Source organism: Sander lucioperca, chromosome 1 (genome assembly GCF_008315115.2).
Source record: "Sander lucioperca isolate FBNREF2018 chromosome 1, SLUC_FBN_1.2, whole genome shotgun sequence".
In the NCBI taxonomy this organism is placed as follows: domain Eukaryota; kingdom Metazoa; phylum Chordata; class Actinopteri; order Perciformes; family Percidae; genus Sander; species Sander lucioperca.
The window spans coordinates 46,458,735-46,478,685 of record NC_050173.1 but is presented as its reverse complement, the minus strand read 5'-3'; the positions used below and the strand labels follow the sequence as shown (position 1 = coordinate 46,478,685).

The 19,951-nt window shown below is 43.2% G+C and overlaps 1 protein-coding gene across 3 annotated transcripts in view; it reads right to left on the bottom strand.

The window, feature by feature from the left end:
- LOC116062401 (protocadherin-1) overlaps positions 1-19,596 on the bottom strand; it is a 272,977-nt gene extending 253,381 nt beyond the window's left edge. For 2 of the 3 annotated variants that reach the window (XM_036004824.1, XM_036004827.1), the window contains exon 1: positions 19,178-19,596. The gene's annotated coding sequence lies outside the window, so the exon portion shown is untranslated. Of the gene's footprint in view, positions 1-8,839; positions 8,940-19,177 lie in introns of those variants that run through there. The other variant, XM_031317078.2, reaches the window with a different exon arrangement.
- Positions 19,597-19,951: the final 355 nt, after the last annotated feature.

The following is a 19,951-nucleotide window of genomic DNA, read 5'->3' as shown; positions in this document are numbered from 1 at the left end:
AATGTGTCCACAAGCAGTTATTTGCAGGACCTGAGGTTGAGGAGGTTTTCAGGCGCAGCCTCAGAGACTTTATAATATCTTTATATGCTGAACGGAATCGGAAAAAAATATGGATTTCAACTTGTGGCCCTTTAAGTTTCCCACCAGGGGATCAGCGCACCAGATAAGTGTAATATTTCAAAGTTTTTTCAAGATGCTAAATCTAAAATAGTATCATTACTTGTATTCCACAACATTTAACGTCTTGAATAATACATCAACATCGATCAGACATCTGAAGGCTTGCACACATCCTGTTTGTCTGTCAGATTAAAGACTTTTTAAAGAGCCTTTTAAATGTCAACGTGAATGAGGAATAAGAAAACGCCTGTTATAAACATTATCTAAGTCATAAAACACACTATCTAAACGCATTTAAGACTAGACGGAGCCATGAATTCAGATATCGACGATGCTTGCTTTACTCACACCCTGACTTTTCACCTGATGTCTGGTGTTAATAATGCTTTTTTATTTGAGCCAGATATAAACACTTCCCTCCTGTCTCGTCTTCTCTCTGTCTCTGCACACTTTTCTTTTTAATGGCTCTGTATTTCGGGGCTGTAGGAGTTTCTCGGCTGCGGGTCGACGAGGTTAATCCGGTGAGGGTTTTTTTTTTATTTTTGTCCTTGATTTGGGGAGACACACACACACACACACACACACACACACACACACACTCCAACATAGACTAGCATGCTGAGCAGGAAGCAGGAAGTCTTAGTGTCATCCTTCTCCATCTCCGACCACTGCAACGTGTGTGTGTGTGTGTGTGTGTGTGTGTGTGTGTGTGTGTGTGTGTGTGTGTAGGAGTAAAGGCTTGTATTTTCTGAGCCTGTTAAGTCTCCTACAGCGTGAGAGAGAAGTCAGGCCTTGCACACATTCATTCCGTGACATGAAATGATGTAACAGTCTAAACTCTCCCAGCAGCTTCACAAAACCAATATAAAATACCATAACGACGCTATTTTAACGCAAAATGACCCTTCACACATCAGAGCGTCACCTCCACTGTTTGTCTATTCTCAAATAAAACTGTGTGTCATGGTGACAGGAGGCTACACCGACCCCGTTTAACTAAAATAAATGTTAAATGATGCCTAGCACAAGCAGCCGTACATGAAGGAAATGGTCTTAAAATTGGCAAACTTATGCATTAAATCTTAATTTAATTAATCTGTCCCAACAACTGGAACATTCAGATAAACTGAATTCTCTCTATTTTATTCCTCAACACAAAGTTCAGATTCATGACATAGACATTACATAGGACTAGTTAGTTTTAAGTGCCCCCCTTTATAGGTCTTCTGTCATTTGTGGAATACATTATTTTATTTTTGTGGGGGGCTTTTGTGGCCTTTAATTGATGTGATCTCGCCAGGGTTTATCTGCCATGCGAGGTAAGCTATAAGCAACCTGATCTCACAAATTCCGTGAAATGAACACGGCCCCTTAACTCAAAATCTGTGGCAGTTTCACGGAATCGCCGGAAAAATTCCGTGACGGGCCCACGGACGAATTCCGTGAAATGAACACGGCCCCTTAAGTTAAGGAAAAAGTCGTGGGTGAGCTTACGTTTCCAACAACGGGGCGGTTGGGTTTAGGAAACGTGACACACGGGACACGATCCCCGGTCTCCTGGGTGAAAGTCCTGTGTCTGACTCATCCACCACCCCAACCAGCCTCCTTACGTAGATTTTCGGCCCTTCATACTACCGTATTTTCCGGACTATAAGTCGCTCCGGAGTATACGTCGCATCAGTCAAAAAATGCGTCATGAAGAGGAAAAAAACATATATAAGTCGCACTGGACTATAAGTCACATTTATTTAGAAATTTATTTCACAAAATCCAAGACCAAGAACAGACATTTAATCTGGAAAGGCAAGTTATTCAACTACACAGTAGCACACAGAACAACTACCAGGGCGTGGAGACGTAACTGCACCGTTGACGAGCCTCTCCCAGCAGGACGCTGTTCAAGCACCCATCTGTGGACTCGTTCCTCCAGCTCTGGCCATCTTGCTTTCAGCCCGCGATTAGCCGATTAGCTGATTAGCTTTCTTTGTTTTCTTCATTGCAGTAAGACTAACCTTTTCGCCAGTCCCTCGCAAGTTTCTCTCTCACTCCAAACTTTCTTTGTGCTGCTCGATTACCGTTTTTGGCTGCGTATTTTACTACCTGCAGTTTGTAATCTGCAGAATAAGATTTTCTTTTCTTTCTCAGTTGTCTTTAGGAGCAGCATATAGTTGTCACAAGCCTACAGCGCCTCTCGCGGCTGTAGATGGTAATGTTTTCAGTATGAAATAACATTTAAAAACATGTTAAATTATATATATTTTGATATATAAGTCGCACCTGACTATAAGTCGCAGGACCAGCCAAAGTATGAAAAAAAGTGCGACTTATAGTCCGGAAAATACGGTACTCACTATCGTAGTCGCTCTTAATGCTACGTCATCTTCTTACTGACTTTACATTGGCATTGTTTTCCGTGGTGGACACACGGAATTTTCACACGTTCCGTGCCACCAACACGTAATGCGCTGTTAACAGTTCGTGATCATTTCACGGAATTCTGTGAGACCAGGCTGGTCATAAGTAGCCGACGGCAGCAGTGTTTCTACGAGTCAAAGACGTTTTCTGAAAGGCTCGGTTTTCAGCGGTGAAACGCAAAACTAAGACATGTTTTCTGCAACACATGGTTAATGTCATTGTAAGTTTTTCTGTCTACTGTTTTTACATTTGATTGCTTAATCTTTAAGTCTATGGACTCAAAGATATTCAGTGTACTACAATGATGTAAAAAAAACAGAGGGTGGGGGTAAAAACCAGAAAGTCCTCACAATTTAGAGGCTAAAAGCAGCAAATGTTTCCCATTGTTGTTGCTTTTGTCCAGTTGTTCGTCTGAAGTGTTGGCTGTTCGGCTCCCTGCTGTGACACACACACACACACACACACACACACACACACACACACACACACACACACACACACACACACACCTAATTACCCCTGTATGAATGTGAATGAGTGTGTGCCAGTGGGGAGTGCCGCTGTGTTTGCAAGTGCTAATGTGGATGTGAGTAACTGTGTGTGTGTGTGTGTGTGTGTGTGTGTATGTACGTGTATGTGTTGCTTCTCTCACATTTTTTTCCGCCCAGCTGCCAAATACCCACAAACCACCGACCTCTGACCTGTGACCCCGCGGCATTTCACACGTCACCGTGGAAACATAGCTGAAACAACATGGTTTACTGGCTGACATCCAGTCTACCAATGAGCCACTGAACACAACAGTGTGTCTGCACTTAACTGAACCCATGGTGGTTGCTTTAATAAGCCGCAGCAGATGGACGTAAGAATATTAAAAGACTAGCTGTCCATTCCTCACGTTGAGATGTAGAAACATGCTTTTTATTTTAGCAGGAGGATGTTAAACGCTGCCTAAACACAAGCAGCACCAGAAAAAATCTTTGTCTACATAAAATAGCTAAAATCTAAAATTGGCCACATTTTGATTGAAATCTAGTACTACTGTTGGTACTTGAGAGTTCCCGGTTCAGGCTCAGGGTTACAGACATATTTTGTTTCCAAAGATCAATCTCTGGCCGAGTTAAAAATCGAATCAAAGACATCATACAGTGTTTCCTCTATGTTGATTTTGTAGTGGCGGCCCGCCATGGCAAAATTTCTGCCGCCACGGTATCAGAAATAGGGCAGACGCACAATGTAGTCGCTAGGGGTGCACGATTCGATTCGGGATCGATTTTCAATTCAAAAAGGATTCTCGATTATAAAAACAATTCACAGTATGTAAATGTAGGTAAATCGGGGTGGCGGTAGCACAGTCAGTAGGACGTCCCATACGGACCAAAGTATGGTGGTGGACTGGTAGCTGGAGAGGTGCCAGTTCACCTCCTGGGCACTCAAGGTGCTCTTGAGCAAGGCACCGAACCCCCAACTGCTCGGGGAGCCTGTCCATGGGCAGCCCCCCCACTCTGACATCTCTCCATTAGTGCATGTAGAGGTACTGAGCATGTGTGTGTAATTCAGGCCTGTGTAATAACGTGAGTGAAAGCATTGAAATTTCCCCTTGCGGGATTAATAAAGTATACATTATTATTATTATTATTATTATTATTATTATTATTATTAGTTACTTTCCCCATGTGATTGCAGTAGACATACAATAAAAAAAATAAAAAAATGAAAAAATATTTCTTTTTTATTTTTATTAATAAATATGAATACATTTTTGGAATTCTATGAATCGATGTAGAATCGGTAGAGCTTGAATCACGATTCGAATGTGAATCGATTTTTCTGCACACCCCTAGTAGTCGCGGTGGCCTTTTAAATGATCCTGCCGACATAATGCACCCCCCGTTCTCACATTGCAATTTAACAACAAGTAGAACTATTCAGAGGTTATTGGGCCCGTCCAGTTTAACTCCACATACTGTTGTGTTGATGGAGTTTACTGTCGAAACGTTCGCTTCCTTCCGAGTCGACCGTTAAACGAACAGCTCCACCAAATACGTCACCGCGGTTGGTCCATTCTAATTGGACAACGTTCAACTTGTCAGTTCTGTCAGCTCATCGTCCTGATGTCAAACATCTGGAAACATTAAAACGGGAAGTGAGTCAGTGTTAGGGCTGAACGATTAATTGCATTTTCGATAATATCGCGATATGTTAAAACGCGATTTCCTAATCGCAAAGGCTGCGATTTGGTCACATGACTCGCGAGAGCAATCAGTCTGCACTCCGCAGAGAAAGCATCAACTAGCACGCTAACGCTACGCTGTACCTTGAGCTGATTTCTGTCATTCAAACAACTCTGAGTTGTAGTTTAAAACTTTTACAGCCATTTTAATAAAATGAAGGGTTTTATTCGGGCTTGAGTCCATACGTGCAGTTAATGGATACAGACACACAGAACTGAAGGCTCGGTTGGCAACTATTAGCTCTGATTAGCGGTTAGCTCCGGTTAGCGGTTAGCTCCGTTATAAAGATATGGAGTGGAGGAGCTGCCACTGAGAGGGGTAACAACCAGACTGATAAATGACGTTCGGGGAGCTTTCACAGCAGCGTGGCCGCGGAGTTTTAACAGCTTTATTAGTACAGTTAATCCCACGGCAAGAACACCAGCAACTAGCTAACGTAACGATAGCCTCTCTGAACAAGTGCACACGGCAGCAACTTCACGAGGGGGAGGGGCTGGAGGCAGCTCCTCTCTGTGCACTGTAAAAAATTACGTGTGTGTGTGTGTGTGTGTGTGTGTACACTATATTTCTACTTATTTAACTGTCTAGTGTGTAATTGCGTGTTCATACTATACATTATTATATTATTCTTTGTTGAATAATACAGAATACAAAGAGCTTAAAAAAATAATCTAATCGAAATCGCAATATTTGGGGAAAAAATCGCAATTAGATTATTTTCAAAAATCGTTCAGCCCTAGTCAGTGTAAATATAAATTGGGCAATACTGAAATCCACAACTTGTACAATCACCCAAAACTCCCGCTCACTCAAGCCGACACCCAGGGCCTGTGATTCACTGCTGTTGGCTCACGGTCGACATGAGAAATGTGAATTTCACGGCCTCTAAAGTAAACTGTAACATGTGGAATCAGAGCACAAAGCTCTCGGGGTCGTGAGGAGTTTGAGAGCGGGTCAAATGTCAGGAAATAGTACCCAAAAAAGAAAAAGAAAATCAAAGTGTAGTGAAATCCTGTTGACATGTTTGTTCACATGTAGTGTGTGTTTCTGTGTGTGTTTCTGTGTGTGCTGTCTCCTCGGGGACGGGGACTGGTGAACCAGAGATCGTCCGGTTTGTCCTTTTTCCCACAGTCTGAAACTTTCTCACCACTGTGTGTGTGTGTGTGTGTGTGTGTGTGTGTGTGTGTGTGTGTGTGTGTGTGTGTGTGTGTGTGTGTGTGTTTGTGTACAAAGAGGCCGAGCCAACAAGCAGCTGGAACCAGTTTTTGTGTTTGTGTTTAATACAAAGACATTGGAGCACAAAATAAGGACGGAAACATTTCTAAGGACAGTAGTATTTCCATGAGTAAGGAGCCAGTAGGGCTGCACTATATGAGGAATATATATGCGATATGTGATAAAAACGTTGACTATCACGATAACGATATCACTTGCGATACATAAAGTGTTCTCAGTTCTGTTGCTTTCAGTATTCTGCTAAAATACAACAAACTGCTTGTTACATTTAAAACCAATGAAAGGAAATTGGTTCCAACAATAATTTATTAAACAAATTAAACTTTGGATTGAACATTGATTGATATTTGCTTTCAACTGGCAAAAATAATCTCTGAGTGTCTTTCGGGTGTGATTCAGAGTGTTTGATGGTTTGACTCTGAGGGCCAGATGTACGGACACTTTTACGGACGTATTTGTTTCGCAACGTGCGCGTAAAAGCATGGTGAGGTATGTACAAATAGGCTGCACTGAGGTAAAAGCGCGGGAACTGAAAATGGGCTTTTCCGTGTCATGCATATGCATTCACGGGAGGGTCAAGGGGAAAGTGGGAGTTTCCCATAAAGAGATGGGAGGGGAAGCGTATAGTGCGCCTAATTATGTATTCCGCATTATGTACAAAAAACACCCGTGACAGCGCGCCTCTATTTTGTGGTGAAATTTCCTGGCATATGCCTCCTGGTGAATTGGCAGCAGTAATCCGAGTAAGACGGAGACATAGGCCAAGGAGACGAGCTGAAAAGATCACACTTTTTCAGTTGAGTGAACACGAAATCATTTAGCGTTACAGATTAAGCAGCCATGTAATATTACAGTTACTGGAAGAAATCAAAGATGACATCGAATCTCCGACTCAGCGTTCACATTCCAGCAGTTGTTAAACTCCTCGCTACATCACAAATATTGGCATCAGGATCATTTCAAACAGTCCTAGCATCAGCAGTGGGAATATCTCAGTCTGCACTCAGCCGTATCATAGCACCAGTACCTAACGCTTTGCTACAGCGCAATTTACGGTACAGTGGGCGGAGAAAGGCGCTGATTACCTGATGAACTGCAGGTTTGGTAAATACGACGTAAGTTGAAGTATCACAGCGTGCGCTTTCTGCGGGTTGGCTATGGCGCTGATAACGCTACATTCGCAAATGTACGTACATCTGGCCCCGAGTGTTTGACGGTTTGACTCACAAGTGTTTACTGGAACGGGCGAGAGACTAACGACTAACAATAGAGGACACATAAAGAAAGAGAGAGGGGGTGTGTGTGTGTGCTGTGACAACGGTTCTCGTCTGTACATTACAAAGCAGCTTAATGGCCCTGTTCCCCCCCGCCGTGTACCTCACTGTTGATATTCAGAGTGTGTCTGCATGTTAATGTCCCACCTGCATCACCGTTCTAACTACTGTACATTACATTACATTAGAAAGACGAGCTGTAGAGTTACAGCTGCCCTAACATGACACTACATTAACTTACTACTGCAGCTGTAAAAGCCACATTAAGGTTTATTAAATAAACCTAAAATAAGAAATATGTATCCAGCAGTCACATTATCCTCCACATAGCTATGATAAACAGATAGGGCTGCAACTATCGATTAATCTGTGGATTCTTTTCTGGATGAATGGATTAGTTGTTGAATGTCAGAAAATGGTGAAAAACGTCGATCAGTGTTTCCCAAAAAGCCCAAAATGACGTCCTCAAATGTCTTGTTTTGGCCACAACTCAAAGATATTCAGTTTACTGTCACAGAGGAGAAGAAACTAGAACATATTCACATTTAACAAGCTGACATCACACAAGTTTTTCCAACGGACGACGGCACGGAACACACCGAACAGACTCGAGTCACCGACCTCGCCAGACTGTCCAACGGCCGGTTATCGGCCCGGTGTGTAGCTGCCTTTAAACCCCAAACATCAGAAACATACTGTCAGTGACTGGCCATCTGGAATTTGGGCAAATGCCAGAAGGGCCGCACCCCTATGGGCTACTACTGATAATATGTCTTTGGTTAATTTTGATAAGTTATTTTATGCATGCAGCCGCAGATATTCAAGATTGTACTGCGGCGAAGTGCGTGGAAAGATTCACTCAGAAGGCAGAGTTACTAATCTCCAAGCTTAGGTTATTGATAAAAACAGGGCCGTTGGTTGATCCCAGTCCGTCACTGCATACTGTACATTATTTATCTGTGAATAACTTTTTTCAAAAGCAGAAAGGGATATATTTGTTCACATATGGCCCATAAAACATACAACATGAAATATTTCCTTTTGTGCTGTAAGAACTATGCTCAATGCCCATTTTCTACACTCGTCCAAGTCCAGTTTGTGACAACATTTTTTAAATGCCGCCACAAGTTTGTCAATAATGTGTGTTAACGTTTCAAGAGATTAGAGACTGGATCAATATACTGTAGCCAGTTAAAGTACACTTTATACTCTGATAGTGATCACTTGGATCAGCTTAGGACATCGACACTACAAACTCTGACATTATTAACCCCGGTCTCGCTGTGCCAGACCCTCCTCCAAAGCGCTCTGGAGTAGGGTCTGTTTTCGGCTCATCCTGTGAAATAAATACCTGACTTTTATCACATTAAAAGTACAATTTTAAAAACCCTGTCAATCACAAATACCACCGTAAATACAGTCCTAATCCTCGGTTTGCAACTTGTTACATAACGCTCTGATACAGCCAGAGATAACAACACCAAGCTACTTTTAAATGCACCATAAAACCAACATGGTACGTGACCCTGAACCGGTGAACTGAAACCCAAACTTACTGACCTGTAGACTGGACGAGTGAGCCGGTTTAAATGTAAAGATCCCCTAACGTGAGCTGTTGCTCTTCTCCGTACTCGCTGGTGAACTGCAGATGCATCTCAGTGTTAACCGCATGCTACCAGAGTGGGCGTTAACCATAAAGTCCAACCAACGGCCTTCATCTCCATAACAAACAGCCCTCTGGGTACTTTACACATGTATACCCACCCCCACTATTAAAGGAAGTATTGGTACTGTTTTCACTGAAACTTACAAACAACAGAATCGTACTACTATTGTCAATGAGGCTGCTCTATTATGGTTAGTTTGGTCAGTATTGAAATCACGATTACTCACTGACTTTTTGGTAAGACGTTTGCATTTTTTGAACTGGGTCAATTTTTCTTTTTAAGATCATTTTTTGGGCTTTTTCCACCTTTAATTGATAGGACATCTAGGTGAGAAAGGGGAGAGAGAGAGACGGGGAAGACATGCAGGAAATTGTCACAGTTCGGATTTGGACCTCTGCGTCAAGGCATAAACCTCAGTATATGTGCGCCTGCTCTACCCACTGAGCCAACCCGGCCACAGTCCTCGGGTCAAATTTGACCCGTTTTCAAAGATCTGTATCAAAAATATGGGTTTCTTTCAACCAAATTGCCCAAAAACAACATGGACGGTTCCATACACGCAGCAGACTGTAATTATGCATCAACATACGCTCCTCTGATCTTAATTATTAGCTAAAGTAATTCATAATTTCTGGGTTTTTTACTCAAAATTAGGCATATTTTAATATGAATGAGGTCTAGTGACCATGAATTCCAAATCGTAGTAAACCTAGTAAAACTAGCGGTGATAAGTTGGAATGAAGTTGGCTTAGAAGATGTATACTTTATGCTTTATAAAACACAACACAAGAGTTAAACTGTGATATTAACCTTAATACGTTTACCGTTGAGAATCCCTGGATTCAGACAAAATAGGAGTTTAATTGCAAAATGTAATTTCTCAGCCCTAATAAAAAAAAAACAAAGACCTGTTTGAGATTTTCTTAGTTTTTATTTAACATGAACACACAGTAAAGTGCAGCTCTACAGACTCTAGTGTTTTGAGAGTTTTGAGTGACATTTAAATCAGATATCTGGAGGTGAGAGAGTCAAAGGGACCCCTTTTAATACGGCCATGCCAGTTTTTCCCTCGCCAAAATTGTAGCCTCTAATATTTTGAAGCGTTATTTCATAAGGCTAGGTATTAGGGCTGCACGATATGACCTAACATCAAAATCACGATTAGTGGCCAAAATGTTTCCAGACGACGTTGCTCAGTTGACTTGGAGTCTGAGTTATCCTCCATGATGCTTTCCATGCGGCTGACTGGTCCGAGCGAAGTCACGTGACTACACACGCGGTACAATGATTTTAGTGGCGTTTTCACACCGACAACCTTTAGTTCGGTTGAATCGAACTAGAGTTTGTCTGCCCCGCTGCTGCGGTTCGTTTGGGCAGGTGAGAACGCGGCAATCAAACTCAGGTGAGCACCAAAAGCGGACCAAACAAGCGTACCGAGACCTGCTTGAAGAGGTGGTCTCGGTACGCTTTCAATCCAACTCTGGAGCGGTTCGTTTGTGGTGAGAATGTGATCCATACTCGAACCGCACAAACTATACATACTCCTCCAGTCTGAGCTGATATCTCCTGTAGTCAGGTGTGTTCAGCAGTCTGAGCTGATGTCTCCTGTAGTCAGGTGTGTTCAGCAGTCTGAGCTGATGTCTCCTGTAGTCAGGTGTGTTCAGCAGTCTGAGCTGATGCCTCCTGTAGTCAGGTGTGTTCAGCAGTCTGAGCTGATGTCTCCTGTAGTCAGGTGTGTTCAGCAGTCTGAGCTGATGTCTCCTGTAGTCAGGTGTGTTCAGCAGTCTGCGATGCAGCAGAGCAGCAAACTGTAGCAGCCTGCAGTGTTTCTCTCACAGAAATAGACTGCGGTCAAGCTCGCCGTCCGTCACTCGTATCTCCGTGGTCAAACCAGCTGCCGCTAAAGTTGGAGACAGACGCCGGCCGAGCAGAGCGAAGTCTCGGTGACCAGAGCAGACGTAGTCACGTCTCTTGCGAAACAATGTCTGATAATTTTAATGAAATGAGCTGGTTTGACCACTAGACCAGAACACAGGACCTTCTTCCCGTATTTACTTTCTTGCTCCCGCCCCCAGACATATCCGACCAATAAGAGGGCTGGACATTCTTGCCTGATTTGTAATGACGCATTTTGGTACGCTTGGATTTTTCCAGGTGTGAAACCAAACCAAACCGACCGAGGGCAAATCACTCCAAGTTTACTACCTCACCAACTCATTCAGACCAAAGCAAACAAACTGCCCTAAGGCCTATCAACAGGAACAAATTATCAAAATCATTCATGGGAAAAATCCGTCGATAACAGCTTCAGATTTGAGAGATTAATCGTCCAGCCCTACTAGGTATCGAACATCAATACTTCTTTGGTACTAAGCAAAATGGGTTCAAAAGTTTCAGACTCCAATCAGAAAACATTACATTTTAGACTAATTTCTTTGGACAATTTAAGAAGTTGTATCCCCTAATGTACTGAAATGTTTGGTACACTCATGTGTCAAAACCTTCATTAGTGCAGAAAGTTCTTTAATGAATCACAACCCTGCTTCATCACACCAGTCTGCTGCTGTTTATTCACCTAATTAGCCAATTGCTTCTTCTTAGTGAAATCTAGTTATTGTGAGACAGAAAACAAATAAAAGTCATCAGTGTTACATACAAATGTTACATAATCCCTGGACTCAGTTTTAATTGAAGTAATGTCTTCTATAATTACACGGGAACATTATCAGACCAATTACAAACCATTAACATATGACAACTCTTTTGTCAAATTTGGTCAAGATAAAGCTGGTGGCCAGGAGCCAAACTGGAAACCAGTTCTGAAAGTTTCTCTGTAGCCTAGGGCGTGTACTTTTATACCTGGGAGTATGTGTGTGAGTGCGTTCTTTATATAAACTACAGTAACCTGAATATCCACATACCAGACCTGGCTTGAATAACACACACACACACACACACACACACACTCACACACACATAGAAAATACAAAGATGCTTTGATGTCTTCAGATCTCAGAAGGACAGGATGCTCATGGTCGAGGTGAGCTCTCTCTGGACAGTCCAGTGTGTGTGTGTGTGTGTGTGTGTGTGTGTGTGTGTGGTCCCCCTGCACTGCAGCACAAAAGGGGATTACTCTAATGACTCTATTCACTACCATTGTTTGATACAGATTAGCGCGCACACACACACACACACACACACACGCTCCTTGTTCAGATGCTGCAGCCAACCGCTGCCAAAGCCTTTCTGCTTCCTGATACCACCTGTGTGTGTGTGTGTGTGTGTGTGTGTGTGTGTGTGTGTGTGTATGTGTGTGTTTGTGTGTGTGTGTGTGTGTGTGTGTGTGTGTGTGTGTGTGTGTGTGTTGCATGGATTTATGTGTTGAATGACCACACTGGAAAACCCATAGAGCCGGATGAGACGCCATAATTGTAACAAATTGAGACCAAATTTCAGGGTCTCTCTCCGTGTACGTTAATAGGTATTTACTGTATGTAAGCAGGGCCTGAAGTCACTATAGCACTGTAATGTGCTGCCACATTTTCAAACTCAAACCAAGAACATGGCAGGCAAAATAACAACTAATGAATCACTCAGTTGTCATTGGCCTCGTATGTAAAAAAAAGTTTCCAAATCTAGACGAGAGCTTTCCCTTTAAAATACATTACTTTTTGTTTTACCCCCCATTTAACTCACAGACAAAAGTATCCGAATGTTATTTACACACAAGCAGACAGACAAGAACTTTACCGAGATACAAAAGTCTAAAATTGGCAACATTTCGATTGAAGTCAGGAACTATCTGATCAAAGAACACGTAAATAAGATTACCGATCTGATCAGACATTTCAATGCCAACTTTTGGTAGGTTGCAGACCTTGGTCCAGACTATTAACAAGCCTCGCCCTAGGACTGTAATGTAAAACAGACGCTGGCAGCTTAAAAAGAAAAAAGACGCCAAGTGTGAAACTAATTGTTGTGTATTAGCGGTAGCATGCTAGTTGGTTAGTAACCATTTGTTTCAAACATTATGCCTGCCGGACCGGTATTGTTCAGCTGAAGTCGGGTGAAAAACACTCAAACATTTCATTACTGCTTACACAAAACATACAAAGAAATACTTTGGACACCTGTGACACACCTGTGGCTCTCCAGGCAGGCAGCAGGTGTTGTGTCATAGTTTATGAATGCGTCCACACCTTGTGTAAATAGTTAGTGTGCAGCAGCAGAGAGTGGAAGTCATCAGGTGCCTGGGAATGACTAGCGTGGCTTAAAATGACGGACATTTTACTGTCAACAGGAAACCTGGGGCGACTCTGAGCGGACTGACCTGTTTTTAATAGTTCTATGACCGGTTTCGGTGTATTGTCTCGGTGTTCCCGTCGTGTTGCTTTGTTCGGCCTGACATTCTGACGTTAATTAGAATCTGGAACTATCTGAATAAGAGCTGCAAAGATTTTCCGATTAATGGATTGGTTGCCAACTATTAAATCAATCGGCAACTATTTTGATAATCGATTAATTGGTTTGAGTAAAAAATCTCAGATTCTAGCATCTTAAATGTGAAAATGTTCTAGTTTCTTCTCTCCTCTGGGACAGTAAACTGAATATCTTTGAGAGACATTTGAGGATGTCATCTTAGGCTTTGGGAAACACAGATCCACAGTTTTTTTTTGTTTTTTTTTACCATTTTCGGACATTTTAGAGACCAAACAACTAATCGATGAATCGGAGAAAATAATCAACAGATTAATCCACAATGAAAATAATCGTTAGTTGCAGCCCTAGACCAGTTCAGGGATAAAAAAGTGTGACCTTACTACTGACAGGATGCGCTGTCTAACCTCTGATCCACACACACACACACACACACACACACACACACACACACACACACACACACACACACACACACTGATCCCCTCAAAGCGGCAGCAGAAGGGGATTATGGGAGTGGATGGCACATGAACAGCAGGCTGGTATGAAGTAAAGATCAGGCATCATCAGAACGCTGTTTTAAATCCACAGCAACATATTTATTCCACGTGTCAGACTACAGCATGAGGACAAAATAAAAAAACTAACTACTGCTGTACCAACACCTGACCGTGTCTACGAACGGGCAAAACCACGGCTAGCGTCCCCAAACTGATGCTTTTTTCCCACTATGATAGAAAGAAAAACACGGCAGCAGGTTTTTAAATCTGAGTTCAATCTATAGACTCAAACAGATGAAAGCCAAGCCCTGAGGTTTATGTAAATACTGATATTTGAAAGTTTAGAAAGTCTAATACAGGGATTTCCCTAGCAATATATAAGGCTACGGTGCAGGTAATACATTGCTCGACATCCGTCTTTGACATTAAAAAAACTTAATGTTGTGGCCGGGTTAGCTCAGTTGGTAGAGCAGGTGCACATATATAGAGGGCTACTCCGACCTGCGGCCCTTTGCTGCATATCATTCCCCCCTCCTTCTCTCTCTCTCTCTCTCTCTCCCCTTTCATTTCTTCATCTGTCCTGTCAATTAAAGGCCTAAAAATGCCCCCCAAAAATTTAAATAAAATAAAAAACGTAATGTTTTTGATATGGATCCGGTAGATTTTGTAAGTAAAGGGCCGTGACCAAGTTGTGTACTATGCGGGACATTTTACAGTGTGTTTTAAGCAGAAAATGATCCCCTGTAGGGATGTAGCGCTGCATTGTAGTACGGTTAAAAATCGGTATGAATGTGTAAAGATTACAATCGGTCGAGATAAAATATAAATCATGATGCAAGACGTACTGCCATCTGACGTTATGAGGTTTAGTTGCAGCACCTAAGCCACATAAATGTAACTAAAAGACTTTCCTCAGATCTAATGATTGCAGTTGGACTTCTTGAGCGAGTTTTTACGGTAGACACAGATTTGGTGATAATAACGGTCCAAAAGGATGCCAAAAAGAGACACAAAACTACCACAAAGAGACACAAACCGACTACAAAGACACGCCAAATAACCACGGAGACCCAAAAACAACGCCAAGGAAAACACAAATGACCAAAAAGACACACGCAGGACTGCAAAGAGACGTAAAAACCCACAGAGAGACAAAAACCCACAGAGAGACACAACATGTACGGAGAAACTGCTTTCGTTTTATTGAAAAACTTCACATTTTCTTGAGGACAGACGCCTAATACGCACACCTAAGTCTTCCACAAAGCCAGGGAAAGTACTGTAATCTTTACACATTTATATTGACTTTTAACTGATTCACAGCCCAATGCATTGTTACATCCCTGCACTTTCAAAAAGTCTCTATATCAGAAATTTGGGTTTCTTTCAACCACATTTTAAAAAGAAATAACGTGGATGGCTCCCTACAATGCTCTTCACAAGTTTGAGTCAATTTCATAGCATTTTAATTTTTTTTTTATTGTAAAAGAACGTGGGGGAAAAACACAAAAACGTCAAAAGGTGCAGAAAAAAATGTTGGGGAAAAAGTGACAAAAAGTGTTGAAAAAGACGCCCAAAATGTTGAAAAAAAGTTACAATTTCGACCCAGAAAAACAAAAAGTTGCACGGTCGACGGGAAGACAACACGAGGGTTAAATGATGACAAAAAAGTAAGTTAGAAATGGCTGCCGCGTGGCGTTAATTCCCATTCCGGCTGCTCATGCACCATCTACTGTAAAATATTCAGAGATTTGTGTTCTTGCATGATGCTGTGAAAATGACGCCTGGTGCTCAGAGTGTGGAGCAGCCAGCGAGTTGTCTAAACCACCTCACCGTCTGTAACCATCGCTCCCATTAACTGGCACGGGGGGAAAAATCAATACAGCCATATAATGTCGGCTCACTAAAAGTGCTTTTAGGCAGGAAACGACATCATCTGTCCATCTGTCTGACAGACAGATTTACGTGACATTAGCTGGAGATGTTATGATTCCCCTCGAGGTGATTTGTAATGATTTTGGTGACCTCTCTCTCTCTTTTTTTTTGTTTTTAATCAAAGGTAGCGGGGATGATGACAGTTGCCTCAGGTGAACGACATCAGATATAAGTGCTGTCATTACAGCTTTTGGTCAATTACAACATTCAGATAGACCTAGTCCACCATGCATTTTGTGCATTTTTGTGTTTAGTTTTTGCACTAAACAGAAAAAAACACACATCTTTCGGTCAATGAGATTTTGTGTAGCATTTTGTAAAGAAAAAAACTCCTTTTTTTTCTTATTTATTCAGATTTGTCTTTCATTTCTTTGCTTTTTTTCATTCAAAAATTCGGGATGTTTTCCTCCTGATACCTACGGTACTTTATTAGAAGTATCTCAAGCCCAAAAAAAGGTGACAGGACGGTGTGTAACCAGGTGTTCAGGTCACCTGTACACTATGTATTAGTATGCAGTGTCTGTGTGTTCGATCATAAACAGCCGCTGTCCCCCCTGCAGAAACTCTGAAAATTACACTCGTTTGTTTCATCAATTAGTCGATTTGAGTTGAGCTTTTTTTAAAGACCAAAGGGTTTTTTTCTGAATATATTATATAAAAAAACAACAACAACAGGTTATAAATTCTTTCGAACAAGATCCTAACAACTGATTTGTAGACGGTAATGTGAGTTTTTAGCTCCTGCGTGCTCCTAGTTACACCTGAACTAACTCAAAAAAAGAGCAACCTGCCGTAAAATCGGAAGCGTGGACGCCTCTTTCTTCTGAATGTGTGCGCTTCCATTTCACACACCAAACCAATTTCCACTCTCCCAGCTCCTATTTTAATGACGGGCATTAACAACACGGCTCGCTCAGATCTCCAATTTTTACGCAGAAATGTGCAGAACGGACTCTGTTCGACCTCCCGTCTCCTCCTCCCCCTCGTCCTCCTCCTCCTGCTCCTCGTCTTTCTTTTTCTGTCATTTCATCCTCTCTTCCTCTCCCCGCTGACTAATCCTCTAAACCTCCCGCCCCCTCACCCTCCCGCAGAGCTGTGGATGACCGAGACGTTTGTTTTATCTGATCAGAATTGGACTGATGCGTCTCCAAATTAGAGGAGGCAGAGAGGAATCCCAAAGCTCGGTATCAAACCTCCGACCTCGCCCCTCGACGCCGCGGCGGCAGAAGCTCGGGTGACAGCAGGGCCCGCCGTCCAAACTGGCCGCAAACCTCAGCGCGAGTATCTCCACCTCATCCCCCTTCTAGTGCAACAAAAAAAAAACCTGAATATATGTTTACAGTGGCAGAAACCAGAGCCGACGTCTGAAATAAAGCACAGAGGAATCCCTCCAGTTTGACCAAAAACCACAATCTCAACCTCAGATGCTTTAATGAGCTTTTTTATGTGTTTGTGGAACATTTATGTTCATGTTTATGACACTAATGTACAGAAAAATATGTTTAAATGGGATTTAAAGCCACAGGCAACAAGGCTACATCTTTTTAAAACCAGTTTTAGAGACTAGAAAACCACAACGCCAGCTGCAGATTTGCATTTTTTACCCAAAAGAGCCCCCAACGCAGAAGGTGGATACATATACAGCTGTGCTCAGCATCGCCAGTTGTGTAGTGGAGGATATATACGCAAGTATACGGGGCAACCCATCTCTTTTTTTTTTTACATTATATACCTACTTGTCATCCTACTCATCCTAACCGAGTATTAACCCACCTCTTCAACTACGACTGCCACGCTGGTTAAGGCGAGGTTTCAGGCCAGTTAAGTGTCTGTCTGTCAGGAATGACAGGTGGGGGGGGGGGGGGTAAGGAACGGGGTCAAAGGTCAAGTGAAGGAACAAGCAACACCGCCCCTTTCCCATGAGCGCCCGCGTAACATCTCCAGATCGTTCCCATGGCGTTCCTGAAGGGGTAGTTTAAAAACGACCGCAGCGACGGCAGTGGCAATTACTACTACAGCTCACTCTCTGTCAGGGAAAGGCAGATGCAGTTTGCATGTAAATACCCAACTCCCCCACCCTCCCTCCCTCTCTCTCTCTCTCTCTCTCTCTCTCTCTCTCCCTCTCTCTCTCTATCATGCAGAGCAGGTTGAACGCCTCTCTCTCTCCCTCTCTGCCTCCACCACAGCAGAGGAAAGGACTGGAAAGCCGGAGACTGGAGGGACCGGACGGACTGGATTCCCCAGTGTTGACGCATACTGCACACGGTGGTGGTGTATACATACTCATCATCACCTGCCCTCCTCCTCCTCTTCCTCGTGCACCTTCACCGGTTTACACTGAAACTCCACCGCCTTTATTTGGCCTTAAGCTCATGTTAACAAAACATACACAATACTCGTTGCAGGGTGGGTGAATGTGAAGGGAAAAGGGGTGTTAAATGTGATGCTACAGGTGCCCGGGAGGCCTCAGGTGCTGTGTAAAGGTTTACAGGGAAATAGATTTGGAGAGAGGTGTATACTCCCTCACCTGTGTGACTGGTTTATGAGCAGCCTCAGATGAATGCACTGTTGTATTGTTGCTTTAAGCATCCCCAGGAGTCCCTGAAGGCAGATTAGCTCTAATATTACAGTGGGAAGACAAACCTCTTATAATGACGAGCTTTTTTTTTTTACTGCCATTTTATATTCTTCTCTATAGACTAGGAATCCCTACAGAACTCTTAAAGCCTGATATGGAGACATAATGATACCCCAACAGAAACAGCTCCTATATGCACTATAGGGAACAGTGCACGCAGCAGACTGTATACTTTCCTCCTGAAAAAGGCACTGTACGGGATTAATATAGTGATTTTTTAGTTTCGGAAATGTTAGGAAACCCGGTGTGACACACAGGAAGCTGTATTTTATTACTGACAGACATGGAGGTAATGTTGAGGACGGAGGGGATCGATACGGATCAATACCACTGTAGTGTAATATATGTAAAATACCCATCAGAGGAGATTAGACGCTGAATATGAACATGCAATCGTTTTAAACGCCTTTATTTTACCAACAAGTGTTTTAAAAACAGCTGCTCTGTCGTTGCAAACGCCTGTGTGCCTTCAGAGATTAATCCTCCATCTGTGTGTATGTGTTTTTTTTACTTAAGGTACAAGTGCTCATCTAGGCAAAAATGCAAATAAAGTGGATATAACGTTAAGTCTTTCTATTTGCCGTGCGTAAAACGTCCCCTACATACCTGCACACTTACAGGATTTAGATGAAAATGTGTTAAATATTCACAGGGATGTTGTTATGTAAAGATCTAGGATTAAAATTCTGGGTGAGCCAGGTCTGTGTGGAGAAGTTCCTACCTGGACCGGATGAGAGCCGCGCGGTTCCCCAGCTCTGAGCGCTCCAGCCCGGCTTCAGGCTCCGATCCTCCTCGGTACCCAGACGGAGCCGCTCCGGAGGAAAAAAAAACGAAATTAACAATCCACAACGCCGAAAAAGACCTTAAAACAATTTAAACAATCCAGTCGGACAGGTAGGGGTTGTTATTCCTCCAATTCCTCTCACAATTTCTGTCCAGTTTTAGGCTAACTGTCGTGACCAGCGCTGCGCGTCAACCCGGCGGTCCTTCCTCTCTCCGGGGGAACGACTGGAGCTGGAGCCCAGCCGGGGGAACACCCGTCCGGACCGGGGTCACTAACTGGTAACGGCTACTCCGTGAACGTTACCACCGGGCGGTTTGTACCGACAGCAGTAACAGCATCCTCCGCTGATGATAAGCTTGGGGAGGTAGTGGGGTGGGGGGAAAAAAGGTAAAAACGGTTAAAAATCACCCAAGCAGAAACACTAGTCCGGTAGGTCCGGGAGTTGCCAAAAGCGGCCGTCCGGTTAGTTTCCACCCCGACTCGCAGTCACCGCTCTGCCGCTACAAACTCTGTCCGTCTCCGGGTCCAGCACGGAGCAGGTCGCGCGGCTGCACTGTGTGTGATGAGAAAGTGGAGTGATTCCAAACGACTGCGCTCGCGCTTCCCTCCCTCTCTCTCGCTCCTTCTCTCTCGGTCTCTACCAAGCTATTCCCCCCTCCTCCTCCCCCTCCCTCCCCTATACACTCTCTATACACTATACCGGGAGGGGGG